A 15,859-nucleotide genomic window follows, 5' to 3' on the forward strand; every position below is an offset into this window, starting at 1 on the left:
AAAGGAATGTCCAAAAGGGCACCACCAGGAGTGGAGCCTGTGGCTTAATTGGTCTGCACCAGGGAAACCACTACCATATAAGCTACAGAAAAGTTGGACAGATTGCAAGCTTTGTCGATTCTGTGTGTGGTGTGGTATGTCCGTTTCTAATTGTGCTAGCGATTTCTCAGCTTTATTCCGTTAACGACCGAGACTCCGGCATGGCCCCGTGGTATGCGTCAAGCTTACTAGAGGGATACACGAGGCTGTGGCACGTGAGATCAAGCAATAACAGGTCTAGCATTCCAGTACATGTCCGGGGCTGCATGCACGCTACACTGAAAGGACCAGCTTTTGTCACTTACAGGTGCAGATAACCTGCTGAACTCCGTTAGTGATGGGGATCTGGGATTCAGATTATTCCCCGCGAACGATGATTTCCCAGTAAGTTCAGGTCAACCGCAATTCTGGAGTTAGGCCTAACTGTCATTCCTGAAAAAATTACGTGTCCAAACCAGAGGTGCTGTAGCTTGCTTAACAGCTCGGCAGCCGTTCTCAGGCCCAGTATGGATTCAACAACATTGTAGAAAGTTGATAAAGGGTACAGTTTGACCGGATAACACGTATATATGTAGCCTAGTTTACACATTAAAAATATATGTCTATAGATCAGGAGGCAGACTCAGATGTTCTCAGGCCCAGTATGGATTTGACCAGATTGTACAAAGTTGAGAAAGGGTACTTTATCACTGGATAGCAGGTATATATAGCATAGTTTAAACATGTAAAATCTCCGTGTTCTCAGTATGGATTACACAGCAATCTAAAAAGTGGAAAAAAGAAAATGCATTTGAGGTGTACACAACTATATACTTTTGGTGTTATTTTTAAATCTTCATATATATTTCTGTCTCAGTAATACAGTCCAGCTTCTCCACAATAGGAAATGAAATGCATACAATTAGTGACATAAAGGCTATTGATTGCAGAAATCTAGGAATTATTATTCACGGGAAAAACTTCCGCCACAATTCTCATAGGCGTTGCTGACCCTCAATTAATTTGTGTGTTGAGACAGCGAAAACATTTTTTTGTGAATAAAGTCTTGCTGTATCGCACTTCTGTTGATTCCATCACTGTTACTCATCTCAATACAATTTTTATCACAGGGAGCGATGTAAACATGGTGCTCACTGGCTATCATGATCTGTCACGTAACTTTGGAGTGCAAAAGACAGAAGCCACAGGCCGTAGACGATTCTATTTGATTGGCATGAGAGGGCACATTTTGAAATGTGCGCCGGAATGTCAAACGTTTGTGAGTAGGAAAACTGTGAAAGCTGATGATAAACCACCACTGCATGTAATTGTGAGTCGACGTCCATAAGAAATGGAAGCCACTGATCATCTGGAGCTCGAGCCTGGCCAGCAGGACAGGGCATAGCTACATCTTAACCATCATCTTTCAGTTCAATCAATTTGTAGTGGCAGTCCCAGTGAAGGATTTGACAGCCCAGACTACACAGCGGAGGAGCAGGGAGAGGTAAACATTGCAAATGCTGGGGCCCTGCCCAAGCAAAGGGGGCACACTCATGGGCGTCGGTACTGGCACTGGGCCCCTCATAGTACGGCGGTGTGTCTGATGGCGGGTGTGCACCACCACTGTCAGAGACACTAGATTGCACTATGAGGGACCCTGTTGTGAGTTCATTTTCCCCTTCGTCACTGAGGTCTGGTGAACTCCCTATTCTGGTGAAGGAAGGTAATGAGCCTGATTATCAGGCACTTGAGCCTGATGATGATGACTTTCTGAGTGGAGTCACGGACTGGATATAAGGCTGCCGACGCCCTTCTGCCCTGCGGGTGATTTCTCTGTGGACTTCTAGGAGACCAGTCTGATTCCTGCTCCTCTAAAGCTAAGTTTTCTGCTTTGCCTGTTAGCATTTGTGTTTTGTTTTTGTTTGCCTTGCTTTTCTGGATTCTGCCATTCCCTGCTGGGGTGAGCTGAATCTCCTTTTGCCGGTTGCTCTGTCTTCAGAATATTCCTGAGTACTGACATAGCTTTTTGAAGCCTAGCGTCTTCAGGGCCTTTTTCACTGTCAGTTTGTTGGCTCTTATTTTCATAGGGTTTTTCACGGATTGCAGACAGCAGCCTTCCTGTCCTTTCCTATCTAGTTAGCTTGGGCCCCGTCTTTGCTCAGTCTATCTTTCTGTCTGTGTTAGTGCTCTTTCTTCTTGCTTCACTGTCATTATATGTGGGGGCTGCCTTTTGCTTTAGGGTCTGCTCTGGGGCAGTTTAGATTTCCCTTTCTGTCTTTAGGCTATATAGTCCTCCGGCTGTGTTCGAGGGGTCTAGGGCATCGTAGGAACCCCCCATGGCTACTGCTAGTTGTGTTGATAGGTTCAGGGGTCTGCAATCCGATAGCTGCCAACTTCTCTGGTTTTCTGGACTTAGCTAGCATTTCTGTTTTTGCCTCCTACGGTGACTCATTCATAACAGAATCACCCGCCCTACCGCAGATCCTAGGGTACTCAATAGCAGGAAAGAATTGTGTTTAAAAAAAAAAAAAAATGTGTGTGTATATTCTTTCCTCTATATCTCTGAGGCCGTAGGGGGAATTTTTTTTTCTCTCAATGGAGATAAAGCAATTGTCTGATCATGTGGAGCAGCTCGCTGCGGAAGTGCGGGGAATTTCCGCCTACCTTGCTCGTTCGCATGCTGTTGAACCAAAGATCCCTACACCTGATGTATTTTTTGGGGATCGATCTAAATTTTTGAGTTTCAAAAATAATTGTAAATTATTTTTTGCCTTGAAGCCTAACTCGTCAGGGAGCTCCGCGCAGCAGGTTAAAATTGTCATCTCTTTGCTGCGTGGCGATCCCCAGGATAGGGCGTTTTCTTTGAAACCAGATGATCCTATTCTGACTAATATGAACGCATTCTTTCAAGCCTAGGGGTTGTTGTATGACGAACCTAATGCTATTGATCAGGCTGAAAAGACCCTGTTGGCATTGAACCAGGGTCGAGATTCTGCAGAGTTGTACTGTCAAAAGTTCCGAAAGTGGGCGGTCCTTACTACCTGGAATGATAATGCCTTGGCTGCTCTCTTTCGGAAGGGTTTGTCAGAAGCCGCAAAAGATACTATGGTGGGATTTCCTGTTCCCTCTGGTCTGGATGATTCTATGTCATTAGCCATTCAGGTTGATCGGCGTTTACGTGAACGCAGGATTGCACGAGAGGTGTTGCCACCGGTTGAACACACGTCTGAACCTATGCAATGTGATAGAGTTTTGTCTAGGGCGCAACGTCAGGAGTTCAGAAGGCGTAATAAGCTGTGTTTTTTCTGTGGAGATGCCTCGCATATTATTTCTGTTTGTCCTAAATGAGATAAACGCTTTGCACACATGTTTTCTGTTGGTGGTGTTCAACCTAAGTTTCTTCTGGCAATTACTCTGATCTGCTCCCTGTCCACATTTTCCGCCAAGGCTTTTGTGGATTCAGGAGCAGCGCTAAACCTAATGGACTTGGATTTTGCTAAACCTTGTGGATTTCTGATGACACCTCTGCAGACGCCTATCCCTTTGAGGGGGATTGATGCTACTCCTTTGGCAAAAAATAAACCTCAGTTTTGGACCCAGGTAGTCATGCGGGTCGCCCCAGACCATCAAGAAAATTGCAGATTTTTGGTGTTGCATGGTCTGCATGATGCCGTTGTTGTGGGGTTTCCCTGGTTGCAAATTCATAATCCAGTTTTGGATTGGAAATCTGTGTCTGTGGTGAGTTGGGGTTGTCGGTGTGCCTTTAGTGAGGCTCCGGTTTTTTCCACCTCTCCTCAGTCGCATGATGTTCCTGACTATTTGGCGGACTTTTATGATGTATTTAGTGAGAATGAGTCTGCATCTTTGCCTCCTCATAGGAGTTATGACTGTGCAATTGAACTGAGCCCGGGGTGTAAATTTCCCAAGGGTCGGCTCTTCAATTTATCTGTACCCGAGCACGAGGCTATGCGATCCTATATTAAGGAGGTGTTGGAGAAGGGTCATATTAGACCATCCTCTTCACCCTTAGGTGCTGTTTTTTTTTTGTGGCCAAAAAGGATGATTCTTTAAGGCCTTGTATTGATTATCGTGCCCTCAACAAAATTACTATTAAATATCAGTATCCGTTACCCCTGATTTCAGATCTATTCTCTAGAGTTAGAGGTCCTTGCTGGTTTACCAAGCTTGACCTCAGGGGGGCGTATAATCTTATCCGCATTAAGCAGGGGGATGAATGGAAGATGGCGTTTAATACTCCAGAGGGACATTTTGAGTACCTGGTGATGCCTTTTGGGCTCACTAATGCCCCTTCTGTCTTCCAGTGCTTCATGAACGATATTTTCCGAGACTTTGTCGATAGATTTTTGATTATCTATCTGGATGATATTTTGATCTTCTCCAAGGATTGGGATTCTCATGTGGAACATGTTCGGACTGTGTTCCGGATCTTGAGGGAGAATTCCCTGTATGTCAAAGGATCGAAATGCCTTTTTGGAGTACAGAGGATTTCATTTTTGGGATTTATTTTGTCTCCGTCAACTATTGAAATGGACCCGGCCAAGGTACAGGCCATTTATGATTGGGTTCAGCCCACTTCTTTGAAGGCCCTCCAGAAGTTTTTGGGTTTTGCTAATTTTTATAGGAAATTTATAGCAAAATTTTCTAGTATTGCCAAGCCATTGACTGATCTGACTAAGAAGGGTGCTGATGTGTTGAATTGGTCTCCGGAGGCTTTTGCTTCCTTTCAGGAGCTGAAAAGAAGATTTACCTCCGCCCCAGTTTTGTGGCAACCTGATGTCTCACTCCCGTTCCAGGTAGAGGTGGATGCTTCTGAGATTGGTGCAGGAGCTGTTTTGTCCCAAAAGGATCCTGTAACATCTAAAATGAATCCCTGTGCTTTCTTTTCCCGAAAGTTCTCTCCATCTGAACGTAACTATGATGTGGGGAATCGGGAACTGTTGGCCATGAAATGGGCATTTGAGGAGTGGAGACATTGGTTGGAGGGAGCTAAACATCAAGTTGTGGTCCTCACTGACCACAAGAATTTGATTTACCTAGAGTCGGCTAAACGCTTGAACCCTAGACAGGCTAGGTGGGCCTTGTTTTTTTTTACACGTTTTGATTTTGTGGTCTCTTTTCTTCCTGGAACTAAGAATGTCAAAGCAGACGCCCTCTCTAGGAGCTTCTTTGCTGATTCTCCTGTGGTGACCAAGCCTGCTACCATCTTAGGCGAAGGGGTAGTTCTTTCTGCCATCTCGCCCGATTTGAGACTTGCTCTGCAAGAGTTCCAGGAGGACAAGCCTGAACGTTGTCCCAGTGGAAAGTTGTATGTTCCTGACCAGTGGAAGAAGAGAGTGATGTCTGAAGTTCATTGCTCTGCATTGGCTGGTCATCCAGGTATTTTTGGTACTAGAGATATGGTGAGTCGCTCTTTTTGGTGGCCCACCTTGTCTCATGATGTCAGGAATTTTGTGCAGTCCTGTGGGACTTGCTCCCGGTCTAAATCTTGTTCTCGCTCTAGTGGGTTGTTGATGCCTTTGCCGGTCCCCAGGAGTCCATGGACCCATATTTCTATGGATTTCATCTCTGATATGCCAGTCTCTCAAAGAATGACTTATTTGGGTGATTTGTGAAAGGTTCTCTAAGATGGTTCATCTTGTACCACTCCCTAAGTTGCCGTCTTCCTCTGAGTTGGTGCCCCTGTTTTTGCAACAGGTGGTTCGCTTGCACGGGATTCCTGAGAACATTGTATCTGACAGAGGAGTTCAGTTTGTGTCTAGATTTTGGAGGACTTTCTGTTCCAAGCTGGGAATTCAGTTATCCTTCTCCTCTGCTTTTCACCCTCAGACCAATGGGCAGACAGAGAACAGACCAGACCTTGGAGTCGTATTTGAGATGTTTTATTTCCGCTGATCAGGACGATTGGGTTTCATTTTTGCCCTTGGCCGAATTTGCTTTAAATAATAGAGCTAGTTCTGCCACTTTGATGTCACTTTTTTTTGTAACTTTGGGTTTCATCCTCGATTTTCCTCAGGGCAGGTGGAGCCTTCTGCCTGCCCAGGTGTTGACACTGTGGTGGAGAGAATGCACCAGATCTGGGACCAAGTGGTGGATAAGCTATCTCTCTCCCAGGAAAAGGCCCAGCGGTTTTCCAATCGACATAGGACCATTGGTCCCCAGTTTAAGATTGGTGATATGGTGTGGTTATCATCAAAAAATATTGCTATGAAGGTGGCTTCTCCTAAGTTTAAGCCTAGATTTATTGGACCTTACAAGATTTTGGAGATTATTAATCCGGTCTCTTTTCATTTGGCCCTTCCTGTCACATTTAAGATCCATAATGTGTTCCATAAGTCCTTGTTGAAGAGGTTTGTTGAACCAGTTGTTCCTGGGGTGGCACCTCCAGACCCTTTATTGGTTGAAGGTGACATGGAATATGAGGTAGAGAAAATACTGGATTCCCGTCTGGCTAAACAGAGACTCCAGTATTTGGTTAAGTGGAAGGGTTATGGTCAGGAGGATAATTCCTGGGTCTCTGCCTCTGATATTCATGCCAAAAGATTGGTGCGTGCCTTTCATCGGGCTCACCCTAATCGCCCTGGTGGCGTGGTTGAGGGTTCGGTGACCCATCCTCAAGGGGTAGGTACTGTTGTGAGTTCATTTTCCCCTTCGTCACTGAGGTCTGGTGAACTCCCTATTCTGGTAAAGGAAGGTAATGAGCCTGATTATCAGGCACCTGAGCCTGATGATGATGACTGGCTGAGTGGAGTCACTGACTGGATATAAGGCTGCCGACGCCCTTCTGCCCTGCGGGTGATTTCTCTGTGGACTTCTAGGAGACCAGTCTGATTCCTGCTCCTCTAAAGCTAAGTTTTCTGCTTTGCCTGTTAGCATTTGTGTTTTGTTTTTGTTTGCCTTGCTTTTCTGGATTCTGCCATTCCCTGCTGGGGTGAGCTGAATCTCCTTTTGTCGGTTGCTCTGTCTTCAGAATATTCCTGAGTACTGACATAACTTTTTGAAGCCTAGCGTCTTCAGGGCCTTTTTCACTGTCAGTTTGTTGGCTCTTACTTTCATAGGGTTTTTCACGAATTGCAGACAGCAGCCTTCCTGTCCTTTCCTATCTAGTTAGCTTGGGCCCCGTCTTTGCTCAGTCTATCTTTCTGTCTGTGTTAGTGTTCTTTCTTCTTGCTTCACCGTCATTATATGTTGGGGGCTGCCTTTTGCTTTGGGGTCTGCTCTGGGGCAGATTAGATTTCCCTTTCTGTCTTTAGGCTATATAGTCCTCCGGCTGTGATCGAGGGGTCTAGGGCATCGTAGGAACCCCCCATGGCTACTGCTAGTTGTGTTGATAGGTTCAGGGGTCTGCAATCCGATAGCTGCCAACTTCTCTGGTTTTCTGGACTTAGCTAGCATTTCTGTTTTTGCCTCCAACGGTGACTGATTCATAACAGGACCCTATGCCAGTGCCCGCGCCCAAGAGTTGGCCTTCCCACATATGGGAATGTGGACAGAGCAGGCGACATTGCCGGGCACACATCAGGGGATTAACTGACCGGACTGAACACCTGTAACACAGGAACAAGTGTGGATTGTGCAGACGCCACTTAGGAGCTGTAACTGGCGGGGTTGGAGGACAGGGGAAATACGAGAGACAGTGGAGCCACAGGCCTAATTGGATCACGGTTAAAAATCAGTAGTAGTAGGACTGTGTAGGCAGCAGGAGACTTTGCCATCCACACAGCAGGGGATCAGCTAGCGTTACTGAACCCCACTGAGACACGGGAGCAAGTGTCTCTTTCCGTGTGGACGGCACTTCCGAGCTACAACTGGCTGTGTTGAAGCCCAGGAAATAGGAGGGTGTAGGCAGAGGCCTACTGTCTTTGGAATGCGGAGACAGCAGGAGAGACTGCCATCTCCACAGCAGGGGAACAGCTGGCAGTGCTGAACCCCACTAACACTTGAACGAATGTGTTTGGCTCTGTGGAGACGACACTTCTGAACACCAACTGACGCTGTTGGAGCCCAGGATCAGGCGTGGAGCAGGCTGGGGCCTACTGGATTTTGGCAGGTGTAGGCAGCAGGAGACTTGCCATCTCCACAGCAGGGGAACAGCTGGCAGTGCTGAACCCCACTAACACTTGAACGAATGTGTTTGGCTCTGTGGAGACGACACTTCTGAACACCAACTGACGCTGTTGGAGCCCAGGATTAGGCGAGGAGCAGGCTGGGGCCTGTTGCTTTTGGCAGGTGAAGGCAGCAGGAGACTTGCCATCTCCACAGCAAGGGAACAGCTGGCAGTGCTGAACCCCACTAACACTTGAACGAATGTGTTTGGCTCTGTGGAGACGACACTTCTGAACACCAACTGACGCTGTTGGAGCCCAGGATTACGCATGCAGAGGCCAATGGGCAGCGGTTTTTATGGAGGTTGTTGACTACTACTGATTCTAACCATGCTCCACTTAGGCCTCTGGCTCCACTGTCTCTACTATTTACCCTGGCCTCCAACCCCACCAGCTACATCTCTGAAGTGGCGGCGGCACAATCTACACTTGTTCCTGTGTTACTGGTGCTCAGTCCCGTCAGTTGATCCCCTGATGTTTGTCCGGCAAGTTCGCCAGCTCTGTCCTCATTCCCACTACTGGTTATGGGAATGTGGACAGAGCAGGAGACCTTGCCGGACATACATCAGGGGATAAACTGATGGGACTGAGCCACAGGAACAAGTGTAGATTGTGCTGACACCACTTCAGAGATGTAGATGGCGGGGTTGGAGGCCAGGGGAAATAGTAGAGACAGTGGAGCAAGAGACATAAGTTAGACACGGTTAAAAATCAGTAGTGGTTTGAATGTTGATGGAGCTGGTGACTTTGCCGTCCACACAGCAGGGGATCAGCTGGCGTTATTGAACCCCACTAACACAGGAGCTAGTGTGTTTCTCTGTGCAGACGACACATCTGAGCGACAACTGGCTGTGTTGAAGCACAGGGATTATAGTTCAGGTGGTAGAAAAATGAACACACCAGCAGACCTGGATACAGTTGCCAACCACTAATTTAGTCTGTAAGAGGAATGGCAAAGTCTTTGGAGATCCAGGCCTTGTTCATTTTCAGAAAAGTCAGCCGGTCAACATTATCGGAAGATAGTCGCGTGCGACGGTCTGTTAGTACACCACCTGCGGCACTAAAGACACGTTCCGATAATACACTGGCAGCAGGGCAAGCCAGCACCTCCAATGCATACTGGCTAAGCTCTGGCCATGTATCCAGCTTAGAGACCCAAAACTTGAAGGGGGAAGAGCCATCTGGGAGTACAGTGACAGGGCAAGACATGTAGTCTGACACCATCTGACGGAAGCGTTGCCTCCTGCTGACTCGAGGCGTCGCTGATGGTGTAGACAATTGTGGTGGACACACAAAACTTTGCCACATTTGGGCCATAGTGGTCTTGCCTTGTGCTGCGGCGCTGCTTCTGCTCCCTCTTTGTGCAGAGTTTCCTCCACTGCCTCGACGCACAGAGCTGCTTTGTAAAGCACTAGCAACAATGCTGTCGGGTGGAATGGAAAACATTATAGACTGCACCAGTGACTCTTCGTACTCCCGCAGTTTACGCTCCCGGTTCAACGTTGGTATGAGCCTTTGTACGCTGTCCCGGTAGCGAGGATCTAGGAGGGTGTACACCCAATAATCAGCCGAGACGAGAATGTGGGCGATGCGGCGGTCGTTTCTCAGGCACTGCAGCATGAAATCAACCATGTGCTGCAGACTCCCAACTGCCAAAGAACCGCTGTCCCCTGTTTGAGGCGTGACCTCGGCCTGCTCTGCATCACCCCACCCTCACTGTACATACTGAGTAGAGGTTTGTGTACCTCCCTCCTCTGGAGAGATGTCTTCCTCCTCCATCGACTCCTCCTCATCCTCCTCACAAAGTGTCCCCTGCCTAGGCCTTTGTGAGGAAACACGTAGCGCAGACTGTCCAGAAGCAGATGGCATTTGGGACTCCTCATCCTCCACCTCTTCCGAAACCTCATCCCTTAGTGCTTGCAGTGTTTGTTGAAGCAGGCAGATAAGGGGGACAGTCATGCTGACTAGTGCATCATCTGCACTCGCCATCCGCGTGGATTCATCGAAGGCACGCAAAACGAGGCAGATGTCCTTCATAGAGGCCCACTCAATGGTGCTGAAGTGTGAACGGCGCACAGTGCGACTTGTTTGCGCCTGATGCAGCTGGTACTCCATAACTGCTGCCTGCTGCTCACACAACCGCTCCAACATATGTAACGTTGAATTCCACCGGGTGGGTAGGTCACATATGATGCGATGTTCCGGAAGGCCAAATCGTCGCTGCAGAGCAGCGAGGCGCGATCTTGCCGTGCTGGAACGCCGCAAGTGAGCGCACTATGCGGACCTTGTGCAACAGTGCATCAAGATCCGGATAGTCCCTCAGAAAGCTCTGCACGACCAAGTTAAGCACATGTGCCAGACATGGGATGTGTGTGAGGTTGCCTAGGCCAAGAGCTGCCATCAGATTTCGGCCATTGTCACACACTACCAAGCCCGGCTGGAGATTCGCTGGCCCAAACCACACATCGCTCTCCAGCTTGATAGCATTCCAGAGCTCCTGCGCTGTGTGGCTTCGATTCCCCAAAGAAATTAATTTGAGTACAGCCTGTTGACGTTTGGCCACGGCTGTGCTCATATCGGTCGTAACAGGCTCCTGCTCTGCTGTTTCTGAGGAACTTGAGTAGGAGGAGGAGTCTATGTGTACAGACTGGAGTCCTGCAATCCGTGGCGTTGGAAGAACACGTACAGCGCCACTCTCCAGATCCGTACCTGGCTCCACAACATTGACCCAGTGGGCAGTGAGGGAAAGGTATCGTCCCTGTCCATGGTTACTGGTCCACGCATCGGTGGTCAGGTGGACCTTGCTACTAACGGCGTTTAGTAGCGCATGTTTTATTTTGCCCTCAACATGTTTCTGCAGGGCAGGGACGGCTCGCCTGCTGAAATAAAAGCGGCTGGGCACGTTGTATTGGGGGACTGCCAATGCCATTAAGTCCCGGAAGGTGTCAGTGTCCACCAGCCTGAATGACAGCATTTCAACTGCCAGAAGTTTGGCAATGCCAGCATTCAGAGACTGTGCTCGGGGATGGTTTGCCGAGTAAGGGCGCCTTTTATCCCATGCCTGTGCTACCGATGGCTGTGATGGATGGGAACGTGCTGCTATGGGTGGAATCTGACAGGGTCTCCGGACAACAGTGGCAGAGGTTCTTCCTTGGCGATCCTGTGAGGAAGCCGAACCAGCAGTGTGTGAGCTGGAGGAAGAGGCCCAAACACGAACTGAAGAGGTGGTAGGTGGTGCTGTACGTTGGCCTACGTCTTCAGGGTGTCGCTGCAACTCCAACTCGTGCTTGGTGCGCAAATGTTTCCACCTATTTGTGGTATTGAGGTTGCTGACATTTCTCCCTCTTTTGACTTTCTGATGACACAGCTTGCATTTGACAAAGCAAATGTCATCTGCAACTGTGTCAAAAAAGGACCACGCACTGCAAGTCTTGGGAGCGCCCATTTTGCCTTTGGAATGAGGAATGCTCCTAACGGGTGCCGAAGTGGAGGGTACAGGCAACCAAGTCTTCCCCCTCCCTCTGCCTCCTGTTTTGGCCGGTAGGGGAATCTCTTCCTCCGAGCTGCTCCCACCACCTTCCTGTTCCTCACACCATGATGGGTCAAGGACCTCATCATCTTCCCTCCCCTCTTCAAACAGCTGCTTCTCCGGGGTTGTCTCGCCAGCACCGTACGCACCAGAAAGTGGCAACTGAGTCTCGTCATCATCTGATACGTACTGAGGTGTGCTGACCATAGGCACTGGCCCACTCGCCTCTTCACATTCAGAGGGACAAAGAAGTTGCGCATCACTGCATACTCCCTCTTCTTCACATTCAGGAATGCTGCTTGGCTGGTCCCCTCTTTCCAAGCCAACAGATTCCGAGAACAGAAGTAGAGACTGTGATGGCTCCTGTCCATGTCTCTCTGACTGCCTGGGCACTTTGGCAGGTGGTGAATAGACAGATGGTTGCTCTTCGGTGCTCTGGTCCTGAGAGGCTGTGGAAGTAATTGAAGTCGATGCGTTAGCTGCCATCCATCCGACAACGGCTTCAATTTGTTCCTCCCGCAGAAGTGGGGTACGTTGAGGTCCTACAAAGCTGCGCATAAAGGACTGTTGCCTGCTAAAACTGGGGGATGCTGATCCACTGGTGCCCGCAGCAGGTCCAGAATCCCCACGTCCTCTCCCTGCAGAATCCCCACGTCCTCTCCCTGCAGAATCCCCACGACCTCTCCCTGCTGAAACTCCACGCCCACGCGACTTACTCCCTGCCTTCTTCATCTTGCCAGACTGCTTAAGATAGGCAGAAAAGTACAAAGGGGGGCCTTAGTGTGCTTATTCCTGAACAGCTGGTTACAGGTACAAGAAACACTAATTTTATGAAGTGTGTGTGTGGACTACAATTTAATAGGAGCTGATGTGGCCTACACAAGTTCCAAATGTAGTGTTTGGTGAACTTTTTTTGTGGTTTCTTTGTTGGAAACAAACTCAAAGTATGTGAACAAAGAATTGAAACTGATAGTATCACCAACTTTTTGGAGCTATTACAATGCAGGCAGGTAACCTACAATGCAAAAGATGAGGCTCCAAAAAAATTGGGTAATACTAATCTGGCTGCGCCGGCAGGGCACAAGCCAGAAAAAAAGGCTCCTCTATCTACTCCTATATAGTGTTTGCAACCAACCAATGTTGATGGATACGGATGGATGCACACTAATAGGAGAAGAAAAAATGAGCTGCACTCAAAGACAAATATGTGTGAGGCAGTGACGCACGTTGAGCGTCCTACAACCAGACGTAGCTGCAGGACACACTACTCAGCGTGAGCTGCACTCACACACAGTCAGAGACCTCTCAGACAGCCGTGAACAGTGCAGCTAAGTGGGCACTGGCACTGACAGGCTGCAGAAAGGCTCCGCTGTGTACTCCTATATAGTGTTTGCAACCACCGTAGATGGAGACGGATGGAAGCACACTAGACTGAAATTATGTAAAAAATGCAGCTCAAAAATTAAAAGATGTATGAGGCAGCAGTGAGGCACGCTGGGCAGCCTACAACCTGACGTGGATGCAGGACCCACTTCACAGCGTGAGCTGCACTCACACAGCCCTTGCAGACAGCTGTGAACACTGCTGCTAGGGCAAAGAAGGCTACAGTGGTGGTTTATGTAGCCTGGGTAAAGCACTAGATGTTTGGTGGAATCGCTATTTCTAACTGTCCCTCACAGTCTTCTACAGCAGCCTGTCCCTAACTGAATTCACAGCAGAGTGACCAGAAATGGCGGCTGCGGTGGCTTTTATAGTGCATCATGACATCATTTCGGCAGACAATCACAGCCATGCCAATAGTTAACATGCCTACATGCCTAACAGGATGTGCCCACACTTCGGAGGATTCCCATTGGCTTAATCAAAGCAAGCAGGCTCATAGCATGATGGGAACTTCCGATTCCGGTATCCGATATGACAAAAGTATCGGAAGTCAGTATCGGAATTCCGATACCGCTAATATCGGCCGATACCCGATACTTGCGGTATCGGAATGCTCAACACTAGTGAAGACTCTTTCCGATAGTACACTTGCAGCTGGGCAAGCGAGCTCCTGTAAGGCATATTCTGCCAATTCAGGCCAGGTGTCCAGTTTATCGGCCCAATAGTCAAGGGGGAATGACCTGTGCGGGAGAACATCGATATGGGAGGAAAAGTAGTTGTTAACCATAGTTGACAACTGCTGTCTCCTGTCACTTTCCATCGATGCAGTATTACCAGTTGTGTGAGCGGTCCGTGAAAAATCAGTCCACAACATTGTCATGAAACCCCTGTCTCCAACGCCACTTCTGCTGTGTGCACCACGAACACCTCCGCCAAGCTGCCCCCAGCCCGTACAGCTCGTGTGAGAACCATCACCGCTGCTGTGTGCTGGGAATGCCTCAACCAACCGGTTAACCAGAGTTGCTTGTTTAGTAGCCAATATTAGGTCAAGGTTCTCCTGTGGCATGATGTTTTGTAATTTGCCTTTATAGCGTGGATCCAGGATGCTGGCCAACCAGTAGTCGTCATCGTTCATCATTTTGGCAATGCGTGGGTCCCTTTTTAGGATCTGCAAGGCATAATCTGACATGTGGGCCAATGTTCCCGGTGTCAATGATGCATTGCGAGTGCTGGGTGGAGGAACACTTTCTGGCAAATCCACATCCCTCCAGTCACACACAAACCCTGTACCAGACCTTGCCACGCCAACATTTTCACTTGCCCCACGAGATGCATCCTCCTCCCCTAAGTAATCATCCCCATCATCATCCTCCTCCTCTTCTTCCTCCACCTCGTCCAGGAGAGGTCCCTGAGCAGACAATGGCTGAATGTCATCAACGATTCCCTCCACCTCTTCCTCCTCGTCAACATTGGCTGCAGACGCCTGCTCCTTAAGGTGTGTCAAAGTTTGCATGAGCAGACGCATAAGTGGGTTGCTCATGCTTAGGCTTACCAGCCGTGTGCATTCCTCAAAACACTGAAGGACTTTACAGAGGTCTTTCAGCTTCGACCACTGCACACCTGTCAACTCCATGTCTGCTCTCAAAGTGCCTGGCCGTGTATCCTCCCACAAATGCATTATGGCCTGCCTCTGCTCGCACATCCGCTCAACCATGTGCAGGGTGGAGTTCCACCTTGTTGCAATGTCGATAATGAGGCGGTGGTTGGGAAGGTGGAGCAATCACTGCAGCTTCTGCATACGAACGGAGTGTATAGGCGACCGGCGGATGTGCGTGCACAGTCTTCGCACCTTCTGGAGCAGGGCTGTTAACTCCGGATAATTATTGAGGAAGCACTGCACCACCAGGTTCAAGGTGTGAGCCAAGCAAGGTATGTGGCTGAGTTTTGAAAGGGCTATGGCTGCCACAAAATTACGGCCGTTATCACTAACTACCTTGCCTGCCTCAAGATTACACTGCCCAGCCATGACTCAGTTTGTCACTGAAAGTACTCGGCCAGCACCTCGGCGGTGTGTCTGTCGCCCAAACACATCATCTGCAACACAGCCTGCTGAGGCTTTTCACTAGCTGCTCGATAGGGGGACACCTTGTGTGCAACAGTGGCAGCTGCAGATGGAGTGCTCGTACGACTGCACTCTGTGGACGAGCTTTTGCTTCTGGAGGAGGAGGAGGAGGGTCGAACGCCTACAGCCAACTGTTTCCTATACCGTGGGCAATGCAGCACTGTCCCACCACCGCTGTAACCTGTGGACCCTGCATCCACCACATTAACCCAGTGCGCAGTAATGGACACGTAACGGCCCTGTTGTGAGGTGCACCTTTCCACTCACTGACTGCTTGAGTGCATGGACAATGCGGTCTTTCACATGATGGTGGAGGGCTGGGATGGCTTTGCGAGAGAAGAAGTGGCGACTGGGTAGGTCATAGCGTGGTACTGCATAGGCCATGAGTTCGCGGAAAGCTGCGCTTTCCACCAATCGATAGGGCATCATCTCTAACGAGATTAGTTTGGCAATGTGGGCGTTCAAACCCAGTGTACGTGGATGAGAGACTGAGTACTTTCTTGACCTACTCATAGTGTCTGGAAGGGTGAGCTGGACTTGAGAGCTGCATATGGTGGAAGTAGCGGTGGAGAGGGCGGACTGAGAGAGGGTTGATGATGGTGATGGAGTTGGTGTTCTTTCTGATGGCCTAGATTCAGTCTTTCGTTGATATAACAGTGGGATTCCCTGACTGCTGTGGCCTTG

This window comes from Dendrobates tinctorius, unplaced genomic scaffold (assembly GCF_039654945.1).
Source record: "Dendrobates tinctorius isolate UK_male_01 unplaced genomic scaffold, ASM3965494v1 ptg000069l, whole genome shotgun sequence".
NCBI lineage: Eukaryota > Metazoa > Chordata > Amphibia > Anura > Dendrobatidae > Dendrobates > Dendrobates tinctorius.